Source organism: Macrobrachium nipponense, chromosome 9 (genome assembly GCF_015104395.2).
Source record: "Macrobrachium nipponense isolate FS-2020 chromosome 9, ASM1510439v2, whole genome shotgun sequence".
NCBI classification, from domain to species: domain Eukaryota; kingdom Metazoa; phylum Arthropoda; class Malacostraca; order Decapoda; family Palaemonidae; genus Macrobrachium; species Macrobrachium nipponense.
Window position 1 is genome coordinate 69,348,083 of NC_061110.1, and position 22,373 is coordinate 69,370,455.

General features: G+C 35.8%; 1 long non-coding RNA gene across 3 annotated transcripts; it reads right to left on the reverse strand.

Annotated features, from left to right (window-relative positions):
* Positions 1–198: 198 nt before the first annotated feature.
* On the reverse strand, positions 199–12,845 carry LOC135218292 (uncharacterized). 3 transcript variants are annotated; one of them, XR_010315279.1, is made up of 4 exons: positions 12,670–12,792; positions 1,484–1,623; positions 1,016–1,326; positions 199–552 (listed from the first exon to the last, which is right to left on the reverse strand). It is a non-coding gene; the product is annotated as an uncharacterized LOC135218292 (long non-coding RNA). The 3 variants fall into 3 exon arrangements; XR_010315280.1 differs by lacking the exon at positions 1,484–1,623 and having other exon boundaries at positions 12,759–12,845; XR_010315278.1 differs by lacking the exon at positions 1,484–1,623 and having other exon boundaries at positions 12,670–12,799.
* Positions 12,846–22,373: the final 9,528 nt, after the last annotated feature.

Here is a 22,373-nt window from a genome sequence, read left to right on the forward strand (position 1 = left end):
ATATATATATATATATTATATATATATATATATATATATATATATATATATATATATAATATATATATATATATATATAATATATATGATATATATATATATATATATATATATATATATATATATATATATATAATAGGGAAGTGGCCAAGTATCTGTTTACTACACTTACCAATCAAAAGAAATAGTTACCTCACAGCAGCCAGACACCTGAATCTTCATCACAGATAAAAAAACGTTTGAATACTCTAATGCTAACAGTGATGCTTTGATAAAATTAATGTATGGAACAATCGTAAAATAAAAAATTTTAGGCTTCAAATCATATTTAATTAACAATTAACAAGACATGATTAAGATAGTTAACTATTAATAATAATGACCATTATCTATATATGAAATAGCGAAAACTGTAGTTATTCCGAAGGAAGGAATGGCGTGAAAGGAGTTGAGTCACTGCACTCCTCCGTCTTGAGAAGGAACCCGTCAAAAGTGAGGGAAGCAAACTTCCTCCTCCCGATGTCCATTAATTATCAAAGGAAATACAAGGACCTGACAACACAAATAAGTACGATAAAAATTATCGATATGAAGATTATGGGTCAGTAATACTTTATATGCAGAATTTATTTACATATAAAGCAAATTAGAAATTATAAATGGTCGAAAAAAATCTACAACACGTGTAAAATTACGTCGAAGAAAAATCTACAACACGTGTATAAATTACGTCGAAGAAAAATAACTATTCGACATCCCTTTCTATTTGATGAATTACGTAAAAACAAATGAAAGAGAAATACAAAAATTTGTTATCGGATAGCACTGAATAATGAGATAGGTTATTAAGCTTCATAAAATTTAAGTTGATGTATAATGATAAATTTGATGTTAAATATTCTTTAGGTCCTTTTAATTTATTTAATGAGCGTGATGGGGATCAAAGATGATACGGAAAAAACTTTAAACTAATGATCGTACAGTACTTGAACTTGCATTAACTCATTGTACTCACATCTTCATTAGTCCCGATCCGCTGAAGTGAGATTCCAAAGTCCCGTGGTGGAATGGACTATACATAGCTCGGAAAAAAGGTGTTATTAAGCTTGCTGCCATTCTGACGTCCAAGTCCATGAGCCATCCTCGGCCGCTAAGGTTTTAGCTTGCCATATCAATGATAATGAATCAGGATGAAGTAATAGTGTACACCCACCAACTGACTCTCTGACAGTCCTGGTGCACACCGACCAATCAACTCTCCAACTGAAAGAAATCAGTAACTACGGGGCAGGCTTTACTTCCTTCGTCAACCAAGTCGGGTGAGACCTAAGAACATCGTAACATTAAATTTAAAAAATCAATCATACTTTGAAAGAAAACAAATATGACAAAATTTAATAATAAATTAAGTTATTTCTTAATAAAAAAATAAAAAGGAAATATGATAGGCTTATTTTTTCTTCAGATGCCTTATAAAACTTACGAATCGTGTAAGAAATCAGACTAAGTTCATTAAAGGGCATCACTCCATCAACATTTTCAAACGTCTAAGTATTTCCATGATTCTAACTCACTTTAGCAAAGTTGAAGGAAAACAGCACAATTGCCATTTTATATTTGTACCTAAGTAAAATAAAAATGAAATTAACTTGTGGTGAATAAAACACTGTTATAAGCATTTTAAAATACAAAAATTTATTTTTAAATTCAAAGTTTATAAGTGAAGTTGACAATCTCAGGGAAATTTGCTATTACTTAAAAGCAACACAAAGTTTAATTAATTCTTGAATTAATTATTAATCAAAATTAAATAAAAGTTAATTTATCAAGAAAATTAAATAATCAAGAAATTAAAATATTCAAGTAAAATTCAAACTGTTAAATAACAATTGAAATTTGAAAAGAAATCTAAGTAAATTCAAATTAATTCACGAGTTTTAGATTAAATAAATCCATAAGAAATATTCAAATTAATCAAACAAAATGAGAATGCAAAAAACAAAAATATGGAAAAATGTCACAAGCAATAAAACGTCACAAAACATTAAACATGAAGAGGACATAACAGAAAAAAATTATAATGTGTGGAAATAATAGTATCTACCCACTGTAAATAGTTTTTAAGTGCACTTAAAATTTGTAAAACACAATAACTTTTACCAACTGCAGTTTTCACTCTTGAAGGCCTGTTACGAATCTTCATTTCAACACTTTTTATGGTGCCGTACAAAAATAATAACACTCTTTTTCAGATTTCACAAATATCTAAGACGTTATTAAAGCATTAGAATAAAGTTAACAAAATTTTAGAAATATAAGTTACGTTACAGTAAGAGCCAAAGTCCCGTAAGCGAGAGAAACAGAGACCACACGGTTTCTAGTTTTAGAATAGAAGGAATGCTTCTATGGGCGTTCAATATGGGCGAACCTGGTCATACGTGACCCTTCATCCAAACGGTTGACTGAACCCGTTCGAAACGATACTCTCGACACTTACGTGATGTCATGGATTTTTCCATTCCACAACGAAAATACCTACGAGTCAACAAGTTCTCTTTTGACAAATTGAAAGAGATAAGAGTTAATTTATCAGTGATATTAAACGTTTTCATAAAGGAATATCCAATTACTAAAATAAAAGGAAATGATATCGTCTCATGGAAAGATCTTGAATGATCTGATGCGATATCGAGTGACTCTTACATGATTTCCTATGCGAATCAACAGCCCGGCTGTGTCCTGTTCGGGACTGATAGAAAAAAAAAAAAAATATAAGCTACTTCATCTGCTTTCAAGTGGTGAATAACAGCCGAACAGAGCAACCTTTCTCTTTAGTGGCTTACTCTACCTTCTTTCTCTCCGCCCAAAGCTATGCTTTTGTGAATTCTGAACATACATCATTTAAACATTTTAATTCTAAGCTAACTTTTAATTTGGAAACTGAAACACAAAACATACATTTTTTCAACATTACACATAGTTGTTGAGGGGATGTTATTGCATAACGAAAACCACAACAAAAGATTCCTCCCCCTAGAAAATTAGTTTTCCTGGGGTTGAATCCAACAATTCACAACGGATAAATAATCGGCAACTACATTGTTCTTGCCTGCTATGTACCGCTCCTTTAAAATATATTGATGCAGGCACAGAGACCACCTTGTTAACCTTTGATTATGATTTTTCATCCACTGTATAAAGGATAGGGGGTTGTGATCAGACAATACTAGAATTTCTTCATTACTAGGTCTCTTCACATACACTTCAAACTTTTTCAATGCTGTAATTAAGGCTAGAGTTTCCGTTTCTATGGTTTTCTGATGCTTTTTCAGTTTTGAAGACAGAAACACATGGGATGAAAAATATTATTTTCATCTTCCTGAAGTAGAACGGCTCCAATTCCACATTCAGAGGCATAAACTTGTATCACACATTTTTTATTAAAGCCTGGAGCTTGAAGCACTGGTCTCAAAGTTAAAATGGCTTTTACCTTCTCAAAGGATTCTTGACATTCTGGAGTCCATACAAACTTAGATTTGGGACTACTTATGTCTGTCAAGGGAACTTTTACGGCTGAGAAATTTGGACAGAAACAACAATAAAAATCTTTGTAGCAATTTCCTAGTAGTAGGTGGGGTAGCCGTACAGATACCTTCTACATTAGCATTTACTTGAGCAAGAAGGCCTTTCCCAACTTCAAACCCAAGATACTGATCAGACGCCTTCCCAAACTCACTTCTCTAGGTCTCTAGGTTGACTATTAACCCTGCCTCTTGTAGTTTCTTAAAAACTTTCTTCAGAATCTGGCGGGCCCCCGCCCGTCCCTGGACACTTGGTGGGCCTCGCCTGCCCGTCCTGGGACACCTGGCGGGCCTCTCCCGCCTGTACCGGGACATCTGGCTGGCCTTGCCAGCCCGTCCCGGGACACCTTGCGGGCCTCACCCGCCCGTCCCGGGACACCTGGCAGGCCTCGCCCGCTCGTCCTGGGACACCTGGCGGGCCTTGCCCGCCCGTCCCGAGACACCTGGTGGGCCTCGCCCGCCAGTCCCAGGACACCTGGCAGGCCTCTCCCGCCTGTACCGGGACATCTGGCTGGCCTTGCCAGCCCGTCCCGGGACACCTTGCGGGCCTCACCCGCCCGTCCCGGGACACCTGGCAGGCCTCGCCCGCTCGTCCTGGGACACCTGGCAGGCCTTGCCCGCCCGTCCCGAGACACCGGGCCTGCCCGTCCTGAGACACCTAGCGGGCCTTGCCTGCCTGTCCTGGGACACCTGGCGGGGCTCGCCCGCCTGTCCCTGGACACCTGGCGGGCCAAGCCCGCCCGTCCCAGGACACCTGCCCGCCCGTCCCGGGACACCTGGCGGGCCTCGCCCGCCCCTAGCGGGACACCTGCCAGGCCACGCCTGCCCGTCCCGGGACACCTGGTGGGCCTCGCCCGCCCGTCCCGGGACACCTGGCGGTCCTCGCCCGCCCGTCCCGGGACACCTGGCGGGCCTCGCCTGCCCATCCCTGGACACGTGGCGGGCCTCGCCTGCCCGTCCCTGGACACGTAGCGGGCCCCGCCCGCCCGTCCCGGGACACCGCCTGTCCCGGGGCACCTAAAATCCATTGCAAACTAAAATCAATTGTAACAAGGATTTATGGAAGAAGTCCTTTAAATTCGAGTTAAACTCGAATTATTATGTAAATAACAAAATTTGCTGCAAAAAATTATTGTGTAAATGAAAATCGCAGTTTGTAAATAAACTTTGATTTAAATAAAAAAAAAATCTTTCCATACAACAAACATTCTCCTCAAATTTTTGACATCTGATCCCTCTTCGCAAGGCCAGCTTAGACTTGGTCGCGCCATTCCTTGAAGATGGATAACTGCTCCTTCATTTTCCACTTGACCCTCTTCAGGCATCTGTAATTCCCCCGGAGATTCTTGAGCTGGCAATCCAATTTCTCCTTCCCTCCTCGGAGCTGTCGAACCTCATCTTCCAACTGGTCGTTCCGTTCGCCCTGGACGCCGGTCTTCCTATCCAGCGACTTGAAGCGATGATTTCCTTCCTCTAGAAGGCACCTCAGCTCGTTTTTCTTCAGTTTCGCAACCTGAGCTTCATAATGGAGTCCACACGTTTCCTTCATGAGGTCTTCCACTTCCTTCGGCAGGAGCTGGAACCTGACCTCGGCGTCTTTCCTGTCGGATTACCGCTTTTCGGTCGAGTCCTTTCGTTCCTGGACAAGCCTCGCCATCCGCGTCGCTTCTTCGGTCTATATCTGCAGGTCCTTCTCCTTCTGTCGTAGCAGTTTCTCTTGCCTCTCAACCTGGCAATTGCACTGTTGGTTCCCTTATCCTCTCACATAGGGCATCGTTTCTCTGCCCAATTTCCTTTTTAATCCATCAACTGCTGATTTTATTCTGTCTTGAGAATCTTGTCTTCCAGCTGCTGTTTTTCCATCTTCACTTGATCGTTCTCCTTCAGAAACAACGTCTCACCTTCGAATAAGTGGGCCCTTTCATGCCAGGCCTGTTGTTGCAACACCACCTGAGTTATCTGGATCACACGAGTGCTTTCTTCCTTTCCGCCCGCCTTCTGAGTCTCTTCATTGTAGTCAAGCCTCTGTTGCAGCTGAAAAATTATCCTGTCCAAGTTTACTTGCTGCTCTCTCTGGTACTGGATGGTGTCTCGCAAGGCCGAAATTCTCTCGTTCAATTCCATTTCCTTGGGCTGTTCACCTCCATCATCGGTAATTAGGAGGAACCTCACCAGTGAATAGGCAGCCTATAAACATCATGGCTATCCTTGTGTTAGACTTCTCTCCGTATTTCAAACAACATCTAGACAACAACGTCACACAACAGCTGCTGCCAAGGCCAGGTAAGGCCACATTTTCTTCAAACTGGAATACCCAGTTCATATACTATCCTCTACATCTCTCGCTTTTTCCTTGATTTTCAATATTTCACAAGAGATATTTCGATTTATCAAAATATAGCAGGAAACATTCTGAAAGATTTTTAATCATGCCTTGTTTCTAGGTGTTATAAATTGCTGAAATATTCTCTCTCTCTCGTGTACGGATCTTTTTGCAGTATGTATCTTATTTGTTTGGGCTCTTATCGTCTTATCCTTTATTTACCTTTTTGTCTACAAGAAAAACAATACAGTAGTACCTCGAGATGCGAAATTAATCCGTTCCGAGGCGCCCTTCGTATCATGAAGTTTTCGTATCTTGGACCACATTTTACATGTAAAATGGCTAATCCGTTCCAAGCCCTCCAAAAACACCCCAGTAAATTATATTTCCAGGCCTAAAACACATGTTCTAGGGTTACGACGCCGATCCGACGGAAGAAATATGACTCCAAAAAGGCAAAATACTGTACATACTTGAGTAATATTCAACTGCATGTAATGTTCAACCCCATTTTTACTGCATAAGCTTAGCCTATGTTAGCGGTTGCTACTGTAGCCTAGTCTATGATTCTGACATCTAAACCTAAGAGCTAAAAGCTTAGAATATGCCAATAAAATGTATAAATAATCAGTATGTACTCATTTCAAATAATTATTTATTGATCATTAACTATAATACACAAACAAACAAAAAAAAAACCTTCCAATCGATTGTTTCCATTTAGCTCTTACCCGTCTTACGAGTACCGAACGAACGCCAAGCAATCATTTTTCCTAGCACACAGTAAGCCATAAATTTTCATTAGTATCTCTCTTCAACTAATGAAACTACCAAACAGTATAATAACCATTCATTTCTATTCTTTATTCTATCTTTACCTAATAGAGATACCGAGTTACTGACAGCTATAATGAAACATACATATACGTAACGTAATAATAAAACAGAAGAAGAATTCTAAAAAATACGTATTTGTTGGCAGTCTGATTTATTTTATATTTTATGATATCTAATTCACAATTTTTTTTATTAAATGTATTGCATGTACTCATTTCAAATTTAATTATTAAGTAACCATTAACTACGTATAATAAACAAACAAAAAAAAGCTTCCAAACTTCTGTTTACATCTAGCACTTACGAATATCGAACGATCGCCAAGCAATCACTTTACACAGTAAGCCATAAATTTTCATTATCTCTCTTCAACTACTGAAACTACCAAACAGTATAATAACCATTCATTTCTATTCTTTATTCTATCTTTACCTAATGCTTTTTTTTTTTTATTAAATGTATTGCATGAATAAGTTTTTCAATTTAAAGCATCCTTTTACCAATAGAATACTTAAAGCACAAGGGGTAGATGCTGACCAATAGGAGAGCAGGACCTTATGGGGTGACTAGCATCAGGAACCAATGGGAGAGCGGGAGGATGGTGGCGAGTTTACTCAGTTGGCGGCGTGGGAGTTTTAAAATTGTTCTCGGTGGTCCGGGCGAATCTCGGGACTTTACAGCAACAACCTTTCGTATCTTGAAAACTTTTCGTATGTAGAGCTGTAAAATTTTTTGTATTTGCTTTCGTATCTCGAGTTTTTCATAAGTTGAGCCTTTCGTATGTCGAGGTACCACTACTAACTACAGGCGGGCAATTGGAACTGAGCAAAAAATGGCCATTTTTCTAAGCTACATTTTATTGTTATTGAATTTAACATAATAACTAAAAGATATAATTCTAAATGAATTAGCTGAGACATCAAGAGAAATTTTATGTATTATATATAATAATCAACTACTCAACCATAATGATTTTCAAAAACTATAGGTAAGTTTTAAGATTTTAAATTTATATCATATGCATACAAAGAAAAGGTTAAACGAAATTTAATTATACTAAATTTTGTCCTATATAAAAGTGAAAATCAGATATAAAGGAGTACAATTTTATTAGAGCATAACTTGATTCGTAAATTGAAATCCAATATAGAAATAAAGTAACAATCTTAACAACCCCATTTTTATATAAGGCGACGCATTTGGTGTGAACCCATCCTTAGAACACAAATGTAAATAATACTGTTTAATACGGATGATAATGACAACAATTAAATACTGTGCCTCTCAAAATGTGTAACGAAGAAACTGTAGCAATTTAAAACCAATTATAGAGTCAATAATGTCGTCAAATAATAAATACAACAATGAAAACGACATGACATGTAAGGTTAAGAAAATGTATTGCAGAAGCGTGCTTGATAAAGAAAAAAAAATATCTGCGTAAAACACGTTCCAGGGAAATCAAATACATAACCCACACTTCTGTTACATAATATAAACTGTAGATTCCATACCTGATCGTCTGTGTGAGGTCACAGATACAGATGGAGGCTGGACATCCTACTCATTATATATTATCATACTAATAATAATGATAAAATATTGACACTAGCTCACGTGTTTTTAGTTATGTTCCTTTTACTTGATTACCAGTTAATGCTAATGCTTTGGAAGATCATGCATATTTCAAAGGTTTAAAATGAAAAGTAATATTTATAGTATCTCAAAATTATATGAAAAAAAAAAGTGATATTGGTTCAAAGTTATCTGCCAGATTGTCGGAAAAATGTGATGGTTTTTTAGTTTAACATTTAGTCAAACTGAAATAAGCCTTAAATTTTGAATATATCACTTAAATTTTGTAAATATCACTACTTTTATTTTACTATTTTGATATAAAGGGAATTACAAAATGCGCTTCATTCCAAGAAAAGAAGGAAAATAGATTAAGGTAATAAAGTTGAGACAGAATAAGAGCACAGCAGTTAAGAAACTAAGGCTGGAATATTAAAAGGGGGTCCAAAAGGTAGAAGAAATAAGCCCTGATAGAATTAGTGGAGCTAAAAGCTGCAGCCTACGAATGGCCATACACTAGGCAACTTAACTCGCCAATGCAAAGGTAGAAGCTAGTGGTTCCTAACCCTCCCTAAGACAGGAAATGGTCAGGGAACGGCAAGGACCACGGCAGTTGACTTCACAGGAGAGAAAAGTTAAATTCCTACAATAACATATTAACTCTTTTACACATTAGAATTAGCTATAACTACATCGGCACTAGAAAACTACTTTGCTTCTTGAAACACAGAAATTGAGTTAAGTTATTTTCTATTACAATGCATCTTGAAAACAAGGATGAAAATATCCTTACGAAAGAAATATAGTAAAATTGATAATAACTGATATTTTATAACAGACCTGGTGCTAGGAAGAAAATAAGAACACAAGGCTTCTTCACACCATAATCTAGAAAAGAACTTAATAAGTTATCTCTCTCTCTCTCTCTACTTATCTTTGTCTTGTTATATTCAGTGGTTCTGTCTTTCTCTTTTCCACCAAATATGAACCTGTTATATTGGTGAAAGTATCCTAATATTTCATGTTGTTTTAGTTGCTAACATTTAGTAAAAAAAGAAAATTATATATAGCCGTAATTTTTTAGTGTTGTTGTCCACATCGCCCGCCTTCTCTAAGGAGGTTGGCCCAATAATGAATTGTGTAAGTATATAGACATGTATCTGTGTGTATGGTTGCTACCTCAATAAAGTAAGTGAACTGAAAATTTTGCTAATTTGCCGATATAGATGTTCTATATATATATATATATATATATATTATATATATATAAATATATATATATATATATATATATATATATAGAGGTGGCTTGCTGCTTACAGAACACCACCGTTAACTCTGTTGGTGAAAGTTTTGTATCGATCTCGTGGACAGTCATGTCAGTACAAAAGATTTAATAATCTATTTCATAAATACTAAGTTCCTAAGCAAGTACTTTTAGTCTCATATTTATTTCGCATATTTCCTTAAATGCACATTTTACACTCAAACCCAGTATCGTCAACAACAAAATGTTTACGACCACTCTCTTAATTAACGTTAATAGATTATGGATACTTTACTCTATGCTCAAGAAAAATACCTGCTGCCCACTCCTCCTTCCTTGGCCTGACGGCGCAACATCTATTGGATGTTCCGTTAGTTACCTGTTCAACTGCTTCGGGGTTTCATAGTCGCGGATTCGTGTTCACTCTGGATCAGTGGAGGGAACGAACTATTGTGCGTGACACTACCACCACACTATGGTTGCTCCATGTATCCTGTAATATCTTGCAGGCACCTGCACATTTTCTCCTTGAGTTCTCAGGGTACTCTCATAGTCATATGGCTTAAAAGCTTGAGGTTACATTTCCACTGGGTGCAAAACACTCAGCTTGTTTAGTTTCATTCTTCCCTGTAGTCTGATTCGTTCCCACACTGCTCTTAGCAGTGCTTCACCTGGTCACTTCTTACTATTTGAACAACTGGCTTTGACTGCTGATGACTCTGGTAACATGCCTGACTGAATAGTCCTGCTCTTCCACACTTGAAACAGACAACATTAGGCTTTTGCAACTGTCTTATTAGATGAGGATTTCACATTAGCTAGCTGAGGGGTATTATTACTTGTAGGTTTCCCAATTATAAAATTGTTCTTGAAATTTGGATGAGACTTAACACCTGTGCATTGTTGAGTCTGGTACTTAACATTATAATTGCGCTTGCTTCTAATTATATTGTCATCTTCACACAGTGTAGCAGCCTTATCAAGTTTCTTAACCTCTCTCTCTCGCTCAAATAGGATCTTATATGTTCAGGGATCCCTTTGAAATATTGCTCCAAAATAACTAGCTCCTTTAAATCTTCAAATGTTGTAATATTAGCAGCCTCCAACCATCCTTTAAAACATCTTCTCACTTTATAAGCATGATCCAAGAAATTTACCTTTTCATCTTTTCTTATATTTCTGAATCTTTCATTGTAGTTTTCTGGGGTTATCTGATAGACTTGTAGTACATTATGTTTGAGTACCTTGTAGTCTATACATTGATCGGCTGTTAAGGCTAAATAAGCACTTCTCCCTTTACTAATCAAGACACTTTGTAACAAAACTGACCAGTTATCTTCTGGCCATCCCATACCTGAAGCCACTTTCTCAAAGTGATCAAAGAACTCATCTGGAGCTTCTTCAGTAAACTTAAGGATTAAATTCTGCACTCTTACTACGTCAAATACAGGATCTTGATTACCTTGGTTAGGGTTAGACAGTGTAACAGGTAATGTGGATCTAGCTCTTATCAATTCCATCTCCCTTCCAAATCTTTTTCTTTTTATTTCCTCTTTTACTCTTTCTCTTTCTTCTGCTGCTTTTTCTTCTTCTCTTCCTCTTCTTTCTTGTGTCTCTCTCTCTTCTCTTTCTGTTTGCATTTTCAGCAAAGTCAAACTTTCTTCTCCTTCTATGCATCTAAGCTCTAACTCTGTGTCACCTTTCTCTTTCTTTTCTTCTTGCTTATTTATAAGATCAGCCTGTGCTACATTCAACAACTCTTGAGCTAGTTCTACCCCATCTTCATCAGTTATTGTACCAGAGTCTATCAATGCTTGCATGGGAATGCATCTGATTTGTGCCTTCATCATGCTACTATACATATGACCACCACATACTACTGCTAGAGCAATAAACTGTGCCTTAATCAGAGTTGTTTCAGATAACTCTTTGATGGAAGGAGCTGCTAAAAATTCTGTAGCATCGAACGGAGCCATTTTTCTCTAAGGTACTCAAATAACATTCAATACAATAGAATGCAAAAACAAACAACTATATGGTCACTCTCTTAACAAAATATATCCCTAACGCCACCAGTATAAACTACAGTGATAATGTGATTAGTTTTCCCTCTCTATTCTCTGGGCATCATTTATACTTGTGGTGAAGTGGCCAAGTATCTGTTTACTACACTTACCAATCAAAAGAAATAGTTACCTCACAACAGCCAGACACCTGAACCTTCATCACAGATAAAAGACGACTAAATACTCTAAAGGTAACACTGATCCCTTTAAAACTTACGAATCATATAAAAAATCGGACTAAGTTCATTAAAACTGGTGTGAGGTAATCTTAATTAAAGGGCATCAAATGTCTAAAGTTGAAGGAAAACAGCACAATTACCACTATATTTCTACCTAAATAAAATAAAAAATAAAATTAGCTGATGGTGAATAAAACACTTATAAAAATTCTAAATACAAAAATTTATTTTTAAATTCAAAATTTATGTGTAATTGATAATCTCAGGGAAATTTGCTATTACTTGAAAACAACACAAAGTTTGATTAATTCTTGAATTAATTATCAAACAAAATTAAATAAAAGTTAATTTATCAAGAAAATGAATTAATCGAGAAATTAAATTATTCATGTAACATTCAAACTGTTAAACAACAATTGAAATTTGAAAAGAAATATAACTATATCAAATTAATTCACAAGTGTTAAATGTAATAAATTGTGGCGGGATCACAAGCTAAGCAAGCAGGCAAGACCTCCCCACATTTATGATAATCAATCCTGGCTTACAAATTTCCCCCAGCCACACATTATTTTACTTTAACTACTTAAAGGACACTTGGTTCAGCAAAGCAAAAACTCAAACACATTTACTCACAAGGAAACTTTTAACAATCAGGGCGAGAAGCTGTGCTTTCAACGCTGTATGGCCGTCGAAAAACATATTCCACTGCCACTAGCTAATTGCCAAACACCAAACCATCTCTCACCAACAAACTGCTGAATACAAACACCAAAAAAACACCAAACAAGCACCAAGAATATACAACATTTCACAAACACAAACACGACAAATTGCTCACCAACTCGACAACCCCAGATGGACACAAGCAGGACAGAACTTGATTACTGAATGCCCAAAACTTATGTGAAATGCACACAGGCTGACTACCTCTCACTCCGAATGCCTTCATTGACTGACTGCTCCCGACTCTCCGAATGCTCGGCGACTGAGCCACTCAACGAGCCAAAACACCCACCAAACAAGCAGTTCACTTGTCAACTACCCATTCATCATTCACACTCTCTCTCTCTGTCTGTCTGTCTCTCTCTCTCTCTCTCTCTCTCTCTCTCTCTCTCTCTCTCACGCTCTCTCTTTCTCAAAATGCAAAAAAAAAAAAAAAAAAAAAAAAAAAATATGAACAAACCTTTCCCATACTAGCTTAACAACAATAATAAACATAATACGTTATAATAAATACGCAAAACATCCAAGACCATTCCTATCGCTGAACGCAAACAACCCGAGACAACAGACGAAACAACCAGCCGCTCTCTCTCTCTCTCTCTCTCTCTCTCTCTCTCTCTCTCTCTCTCTCTCTCAGCAACCCTTGAGAATGTTGTCATATGCAACCAATAAATAAATTCCCCATAAAATCAATAAAAAATACTGAAGTTAATAAAACAAAATGAGAATGGAAAAAGCATAGAAAAATATGGAAAAATGTCAAAAGCAATAAAACGTCACAAAACATGAAACACACGGACATAACAGAAAAAATTATAATGTGTAGGAAATAATACAGTTTTATCTACCCAGTGTAAACAGTGTTTAAGTGCACTTAAAATGTGTAAATCACAATACCTTTTCCCAACTGCAATTTCCACTCTTAAAGGCTTGATATGAATCTTCGATTGAACCTTTTTATGGCGCCATACAAAAATAATAACATTGTCTGTTCAGATTCCACAAATATCCATGATGTTATTATGAAATTGAAAGTTTTCTTTTACTTATTTGATTTTTGTACATAATTTGAGAATTCTATTATTTATTAGAATTCTACAGGAGAAAGAATGTGATTATCACTGGCCTCCTGCAAAGAGACGAATCTGCCATAATGTGGAAATTTCCTGTCCAAAGGTAATCAGATTACATAATTAAGCCCAACTAGGCCTAAGGGTGCAACACAGCTGACTCCCAAACCATAAGAAATACCCAGAGCAGACAGACTGTACCGCTTACTACCCTTGCAACAGACCGCAACAAATAGAAATGATATATGGCCTAAGAAGAAAAATTCATCTACTCCTCCACAGGCATAGCTTTCCCAAGGGGTTCAGAGTCCTATACTAAATGCCCTCCCTTATGATACAGTGCAATAGAATTCCAAGTCATTACCACTACCTAGGCCAGTAATTACATCTATCGCAATAGTAGTTAAATGTAAATGAATCACCTTATTACAGTATACGAACATACACACACACACATATATATATGTGTATATATATATATATATATATATATATATATATATACATATATATATGTAGGTACATACGTATGAGTATGGATATGCAATATGTGATATGTAACAGAATAGCCTCATTGTAGTATGCTTATATATATATATATATATATATATATATATATGCATATATATATATACTTATATACATATACGTATATGCATATATGTATACATACATACATACATATATGTATATATATACCTACTATATTACTTAATCAGACTCTTGACCTGCAAATAAACACAAGCGTACTCACACGCTCCTCGTCTAAATTCTCTTCCAAGCAATCCCTTTGTGTCACGTTTTCAATCAAAATCCTTCCTCATGTCTCTTGCATTTGTCTCAGTCGCCCTTCTCCTCATACTAATAACAGTCGTTATAAATAATTTATACATAACTATATATATATATATGTATATATAATATATATGTATATATATATATATATAGATATATAATATATATAAGATTATGATATGTATGTATGCGTTTATGTATATACGAGCTGTCACGCACGTGCGTGCCATTCAGACGATGTCAAAATAGGTGTTATTTCTAATATATTCTTGAGAGCGTATAAACTTTGTGATGTTGAATTTTTAGATACTGAAATCAATCATATCAAAAATGTTTTCACTGTACTTGGTTACAATACAAATTTTATTCAAAGGGCGCATTTTAAGGCACGTAGAATATATTATGTAGCAAGGGAGAAAAGGAGCTTCCTAGGTAATAATAATACTGTTTTAGTCTTACCACAAACCAAAGCAAACCCTGGACTTTAAACGAATATTTGAAATTTTGCAACATTGTCCCAGTATATAAGAATACAAACACTGTTAAAAAGTACCCAACAAATAATGTTAAAAATGTAGACAAAACACAAGGATGCATTTACGAAATTCCCTGTCAAGAGTGTAATAAAACTTATATAGGTGAAACGATTGATTTTGACAGAAGAAAAAGACAACATCGTGACTCATTAAGGAAAGGTGATGAAAACAACGCCCTGTTTCAACATAGACAAAGTAAAAATCATATGGTTAACCTAGACAAAATGAAAAACATAAAGGTTGTTAATAACACTGAAAAAAGAAAACTTTTAGAATCTATTTTCATTCAAAATGTTGACGCTATGAATATATATAAGAGTAATTTTAAACTGGACCTTTTCTGTAATGCAATTATGACAAAGCATGTAGTTAGTGTATAGCTAAGTTGTTTAACAAGATTGGCAAACCACCGTAGGCTAGTTATTCTGATACAACCATATGCTTGTATGTTATTTCTTTTACCTTGACCGTTGTTTTCAGTTTATGTAACTTTTATTTCTCTTTCTGAAAGAGGGAGAGAATGTACTCTCCGAAAGCTTAAATAAAACTTTCAATTTTTTCCGAATTTTAGTGGGCTTCCTACAATATATATATATATATATATATATATATATATATATATATATATATATATATATACGTATGCGTGTGTGAGGGTGTGTGTTTATGTGTGTGTATGTATATACACGAGCTCTCACGTACTTAAACTAGGTGTAATTAATTACGGATATACAAAGCATATGTAAATCATTGTTTATATATATACGTTAATATAATTAAACAAACCCTTGAAAACAATGTAATGTCCTTTAAATTTCATTACCTTCCAATGCAGATTTCAATGCAAATGGATAAGTGATTTATTTAGTCTTGACATTTCCATTTCAGCTGAAAGTTAAGTGAGAAGTTAACTGGGCAAGTTCAAAATTGTGTGACACTTGTTTGATGAAGTGTTACTCAGAATCTTCAAAGCAATTGTGTGTGGTTGAAAAATAATTGTTTACATTACTTCAGTGTGGGATCACCATCTGTATGTAATTTCGTAATTTTTATTATGCATATGTTATTCAGGCTAACTTGCACTTGTTAAGTCTTGAATTACAATGCAGTTGATTGATGAAGGCACTTGGATATATGACGCTGATGCTCCTTTGGTTTAGTAACATTGATGAAATGAGGGTTACCTCTTCGAGGCCATCCTAAGTTTTGATTGTAAACATGCGTCATCTGTTTACTAGTACTCACACTGTAATTTTTTTTTTTATACTAAAGATTTCGAGCTGACAGCGTTTCGCTTCACACGCCCCAGAAAGCCTTTCCTTTCACATTTGCTGACACACATAGAACAACAATTTGGTACACTGTCAAAACGTGAAATGAAAATTCTTTTCGTTATGGTTTCTGATTTTGTTCCACTTCGTAGTTTGGAAAGCAAAAATAAATATATGTTTCATCGTTACGCTGGAGCGATTTCATTTTTCTCCAAAAGCTGGTTATCCTGGATTCTTAGCAGTGTGATATTTAGTACTTCTAATTTTGGGATGCTGTGAAGAATTTCCTCCTGTTGTATCTTCATCCTTTTCATAATCTTATGAATTACTTCGTTTAGTAGAATTACTTCTAATGTAGCGACTGGTTCACACCTGGAATTAGTTCAGTAACATTCTAATTTTGGTTGATATTTTACAATTAAGAATTATTACTCCTTAGAAGTGAACTCGTCGTGGAACTTTTTGCAAACATACACAAACATACGCACACACATTTATATACACACACACACACACACACACACACACACACACACATATATATATATATATATATATATATATATATATATATATATATCTAATAATAGGAGCCCATAAAAACGCCTTTTATTAGGTGGAGTATATATGTGTGTATATATATATATATATATATATATATATATATATATATATATATATATATATATATATATAAGCACGATTATTGTTTTTTTTGTATTCCTAACCAGATGTGAGATTCATCCTTAAGGGGGAAGTTTGTCACATGGAAAAATGATACTGTTCTCTCTCTCTCTCTCTCTCTCTCTCTCTGTCTCTCTCTCTCTCTCTCTCTCTCTCTCTCTCAAAAGATTCAGCCGGCTCGAAATATCAACTTTGGATTGAGAGGCTTTGTGGTTCATTATTGGTAGTGAGCTGAAGGTCGTTGTCTTCTCCTTAGATAAATTGGCCTTAAATCGATAAATGATACATGCAGTCTATTTGTTCATGGTCTGCAATAGAACAAAAGTTTTCAGCAACTCTGATATATTTCCACGTTTTGTAAAATACAGTCGTGTTTAAAAATGTCTTGAATAGTTATTATATCTGATTTCATTTGATTTATTGAATAGTCTGAGATTACGCCACAATATAAGTAGCAGACGTTTTATGATACAGATACAGAAAATACCTGATAATTTCTTTTGGATTACAAAATAGCTACAGAATGTGAATGGGGGTCAGCGTCCCACGGTTCCAGTTGCACTGAGTTCCGATCATTTCTATGAAACTATCTCGCTTGTGATGTTCTGAATTCCATTATAATACTGGAAAATATGTTGGCTGTTTCAGGTAAAGCAAATATTTAGAATATGTGAGTTCGAATCACTCAACGATGGCCGGTTGGTGAAACTCTAAAATTAGACACGGATAATGCTGATAGACATTGTGTTACAGTTCAGCACTTTTGTGTGAATAAAGAAAGATTTTTCTTCACCTACGATGTATAATATATGCATATGAAAAGAATGAAGGGCAACACTTTTTTTTATTGGAAATTGAGAAACAGCAGATGAGATCTGAAGTTACTGACTAACTGAAGACTGTCGGCCTTCACAGCTCCGATGATCATTGAGTGGCTGCAAAAAAATTCTTAATTATGAGCGAATACAATTCATGAATATTCGAATACATGCTATCACGCAAAGGGAAAAGGCAGAATACGACAGGGAAAGTAGTAAACCATGAAGAAAATGGTCAGTCCTCCTCTTGTTCAATTCTGACACATTTTTAATAATTTCTCAGAGAAATTTCTCGTTTCTTAGTTTCATCGTGATCTTTTATTAGCCTTAATTTTTGCCCCCGTGCATTGGAAAGTAAATTCCCACCTCGCACCTCTGTTTTTACGACAGAAAAAGAAGCACGACACATTTTATTATATTTCCCCATTATACCGTGGAGGAAAGTATTGCTTTCGTTTTCTTATGGAGGAGAAAGTACATTTTTTGGGGCAAAGTTTTTCTTAATAGTTTTTTAATAAATTCTTAATGCCAAAACAAAGCACATGGAAAACTGCAAATTCACGAATGCCATTATTCTATTTTCTGTGCTATCAGGAGAGATCTAGCAAATGACTTTTCGTATTAGTTATCGTGCTCCTCTGGTCCGAGAATATAGGTGACACCATATTGCATCTGAACTGAGCAAGAGTTTTAAATATGTATATATATATTATATATATACACATGCATACATACATACATACATACATACATACATACATACATACATATAGTATACACACATAATATGTATATATATATATTTGTGATGTGGTTCGTAACAGTATTACCAGCTAGAGATCAAACATCAATCCCAGCGGCGATGAAGAAAAAGCAGACGCACGTTTCCTGTACAGCCCAGGAGAAGGGATGTGGCGATCAAACTGTCCTCTTTACTTAAAATACGATCATATACTAGAAGGGTATGAATGTTGCGACGATACCACTCTTCATGTGAAGGTCCAGTAACCCATTATACCTATAGAGACGAATTGGCAGTCTTATTTGCATAAGGTGCAGTCAGCCATTATAACCGTATGGATGTGGTAATGCCACCATCCTCATTGTATATGGTTAATCAGCCATTCTATGTGTAGACATATGGTAACTCCACTCCTCACTAATGAAAAGGTCAAATCAGCCATTATAGTCATGGGGTGTACAAGGTGAGATTACCCATTATAGGGGTCAGGGTAAAGTGACCAGTTACAGTCCTCTTATGTAGAGGTGCAGGAACTTAGCGATTCAACATCCTCCTTTTATACGGTGCAATCTGGCATTATAGTTGTAGGGTTATTGTAATCCCAACATACGCCAGGTGGTCCGCTGGTATAGTGGTTAGTGCCGTGGTTGCCACTCAGTTATCGTGGTTCGTGCCTTCCCCAGGGCAATGAAAAATCACTGGTTCCTTATCATGATCAGTCACTGCTGTAGTGTGGGGTCTTTGGTGGGACGTTGAAACCAACATTTTTTGGAAACATGAATTTCAAGTCAATGGTCCCTGTGTCCTTGTTCCATGTGAATAGGTTTCATTTACTGAAATAATAATAATAACAATAATTGATGATAATAATAACATTGCGCAATTGCCTATTATAGACACAGGAATGTGGTGACATCTATGCCTACTCTGTGTGAGTATAAACCACAATTATAGGTGTGCAAACATGGCGACCCTACTGCTAGCACTCCTTGTACGGGAGCCGTTATTCATTAGAGGCTTTGGAATGTGGTGAATCTACTGCCTTGTACAAGGTGCAATCAGTTACTATAGACGCTGGGACGTAGTGACCCCATCGTCCACCATGAATTAGGGACAATCGACGATAGTGGGGTGAGTGGCAGAGTGATTCTGTACTCGGATCTCATTATGAAAATGAGAAAGTTCAGTAACGAACTATTTCCATAGGAAATATATCTGAGTCTCTTTCTAGATTTTTGGAAAAAGGTTAAAGATTATTTTCCAAATAAGGATAGAAGAATGCAGCTTTACAGAATGCTACAGAATCGCACCATGAAGCCAATTTCATTTATTTGCATGTAAGTTATAATAGAAATGCAAAGGCTTCTTCGATACCAACAGGAGAACAATGTTCGATTCTGAGCACTTTGGCTAATGCTCCACAAGGAGAGAAAACAGCGTTAAAAAAGAGGCGACAGTTAAATATGCAAGTATTCTTGGACGCGTTTTGTGCAACGAAGATTAGGAGGTATTTGCTAAAACAGATAAGATCAGGGCACAGCGTTTCTCTGGAAGGTCACTTGTACAGTCATAAGTGGCCGTTTTGAATAGGATGTAGCTGATATTTGAAAAGTACTTTACCCTTGGATTTTAAATTAGTTATGCAAATATGGACGCAACATGATGACTTGGTGCAATGCAACTCGCTTATCATTCTCAGTTTTTTTCTGAGTAAACAATAGATGGATTACGCAAAATTAATTTTTCACAATTGTTTCCGAGGTAGAATTTTCTTTGATAATCTTTATTTTTGTATGATAAATAAAATAATCCAGAATCTCACATTACGTTCCATAAGGCAGGAATCCAATTTTCAAATTGGAATTAACTTGTTCCTTTTTGTGTTACAAATCAAAAGTACTCACGCTTACTTTTCTATTCATACTCTACCTCCTGTTTCAGTGTGTCCCTTTAATCTGATTCTTTCTGAGTAGTTATTATGTAAATCTATTTAAAGAATAAAAAAAATTAAACCAGGGGAATAGTTCTGGTTTTAATCTGTGTTGAAGATGTTGAAAAGATTTCTAAGAAATCGGGAGAAATTGTTAGTAATAACGTCACAGCCCTCTGTGCCCACCATATGCACAAACCTATTTTTACAAAATGAAAAGTGTGATGGAATCAGCAAGACCAATTCTTTGCAAGTCAAACACTGACAACAAAAATTCCCTACGGCTGAAATACGTGATCAAAAATGTAATGGAAGAGTTCGTATATTCAATGTTTTTTCCGCTTGATGTGAATATTTTTTCAAACGTTACAAAATTGTAAGTCTATCTCGCTCTCTCTCTCATCTGGTCTCTGTCCCTGTCTGTGCCTCTCGTTATAACACACAATATCCCATATATATATATATATATATATATATATATATATATATATATAATATATATATATATGTATAATGTATGTAGTATATATATATAAATACATATGCATGCATATATACATATGTATATACTTACGTATGCATGTATCTGCACTGAGTCATGATGAAGGTGCCTTAACCGTATGAATGAGAAACCTGGCCGGAAATAGAAAATGGAGCAATAGAGAGTGGCAAAAAACAGAAGAATGAAAGAAATAAACGGTCGCGTTTCATAATTGCCTGGTTTTTTAGTTACGTTATCTCATTATCTTTCTCGGCCCTTTCTATTCTTCCGTTTAACGTTTTTTATTCTGCTGTTTCCGCTTTTACTTAAAGATGAAAATATTTTTGCTAGACATTTCATAAAGCCACAGTTGATAATATTTCAAAAATAGTAATAAAAAATGGAGGAAAGCAAGAGTTATTTGTCAAAACCTCGACCGTTATAAAATGGATTTCTTTTCCCCCCGTCTTCCGAAAGTTGTCTTTCATTGGCAAAGGCGGATTTTACCGGTCTGGGCAGCTCCATGGTTCAAAATCCGCCCAAGCTTTTTTTTAGCACTACTTATTATTCATTTCATTTTATTACTGTGGCTAGCGGTTTATTGCGAGTCCTACCAACACTTAAAGTCTTTTATAATTACACGTTAGATTTCATGAGTGTCTCCAGTTTGTGGCAATTTAAAGGAATGAAAATACTCGTCTTGCTATTCAGTGAAAGCTATCTTTTTTTCAGTGTTGGTATTTCCGTTGTCTTGGGCGCCCTCCGTGCGTTTTATCTATCATTTGTAATGGCCTTCTACATACACACACATATTATATATATATATATATATATATATATATATTATATATATATATATATATATATATATATATAATATATATATATATATATATATATATATATATATATACACAATCTGCTTTTACGTGTATTTGTGTTGAGTAAAAAAAAAAAAAAAAAAAACATGAATTGTACTTCAAGTATGCAGAAATGTCTTCTTCTGTAACCATGTGAACGACTGACTTGAGTAATCTGGGCATTGGGTACGGACCTCTATAATGATGTAAAGAGCATAGGGGAGTGTATGATCGGGTTTCCGTGGATTTTAGCTTTTCCATAGAGATGGGGAGCCATAATTATCACTGATAACGGTTCTAATCAGCCTAGACCTTTTATCTTTGGAGTTCCATAGCGTAGTGCTTTGATTCCTTTTTTGTTTTTACCTTTGCAAACTACGTGACTGCTAGTTTTGATAGCTGCAACTCTTGTTGCAATTATTCACTCTCCCTAGGTGCAAAATTCACTGAATTGTCTTCCAGCCCTAGTGCAAGGACCTGAACCCTAATAACCCTACGTAAATTCATTCATATTAGTGCTCAGTAAAGTGTCTGCTAACCATAGCGGAAATATATGACAGATTAGTGACTAGTGTTGTCGGTGAAGGATGAAGTTGAACGTTGAGCAAAACTAAAAACTTTTTGATTAGCCG